Genomic DNA, 1,248 nt, shown 5'->3' on the forward strand with positions numbered 1-1,248 from the left:
CTCCCTTTCTTCCCATTTTAACACATTTCAAGAACACAGGAAGAGGATGTAGTTCCAGAGAGGTGAAAGCTATCTAACTTAGTAGCAGGCTTGGTTGGCAATCAATGGCTATGTACTGGGAGAAAATAAGATCCCTTGTACTCCATGTTTATTGCAAATTTAACTGTAGTTTCTAGCCCTGGGTCAAAGATCATCAAGAAGGAAAAATGTGGGGAGGGAGGTATGTCCATTTGATTTCCATTATCACTGAGACCAAGAGATAGGCAGCAGTATTACATCAGAAAAAAAGAATGCTAGATTTGAAATCAGAAGTCCTGAGTTCAAATCTAAATCTTTAGTCAATCATGGTGCTCACCCTGGTAAGATGTTGAATGAACCAAAATTTGGTTTGCTGAATGAATCAAGATTTGACTTTAGACGTTTTGACTTTGTTGAATGAAAAAGTGAAAGGATTTTTAAGAGCCTTCACCATAGGAGAAAGAAAGGTGAGGAGAATTAGGTACTTGTGAGTATGCATAAAGGGCAGAAATGAATTTTCTTAGCCCCTTTAAAGCTAAAATGGACTGAAAAAGTCAAGTATAGGGCTTAGTTATGCTATAGAAATGGCTATTTGCAAGACTAGAGTAATAGAAAATGGAATCGGGAAAATACAAAAGAAAAATGAGGTACTAAGTTACAACTCTAGAAGGCAATGTCTAACTATATAGTTATTATGCACATGTTACAGTTAAGTAGTGTGTAGCTATTCATGAAAACACCTCAATTCTCGTCATTTGGGTGCCTTCCTCCGCTGCCATCCCGCCATGGAAACACATCATTTTATAATGGAAATAAAGAGGAAAAAATAGTAGAATTTGCTTTACAGACATTTGTTTTCCAGCTGACTTTGCAGGAATGTGTCAATTGCATGAGGTAAGGGATACATGTAAAATGAATCTGCTCAAAATACACCTATTGCAGATTGCTGTGTGATTGCTATTTCAAGGACCCTGATTTCATTGGTGTGTCGTACTTCCTCCACAGTGATGTCCTGAAGTCAGCCTGGTGATGACAACATCTCTAAACTTATCTAGATTGATCCTCAAACAGCACACTATGGTCCAGCAGTGATTTCTGTATCCAAAGCCTTTCCAGCTTGTTAGAAGCTGCCAACGGTTACATTCCAATAGCATTTTGATCCCAGATTTCAATTTCTTTGAAGATTTTCTTTTTTAAAAATACGTTGATACAACAGACTCTCCCCCAACA

The sequence above is a fragment of the Petaurus breviceps genome, unplaced genomic scaffold (genome assembly GCF_028583685.1).
Source record: "Petaurus breviceps papuanus isolate PSGF00001 unplaced genomic scaffold, PetGlider_PUasm1.0 189, whole genome shotgun sequence".
NCBI classification, from domain to species: domain Eukaryota; kingdom Metazoa; phylum Chordata; class Mammalia; order Diprotodontia; family Petauridae; genus Petaurus; species Petaurus breviceps.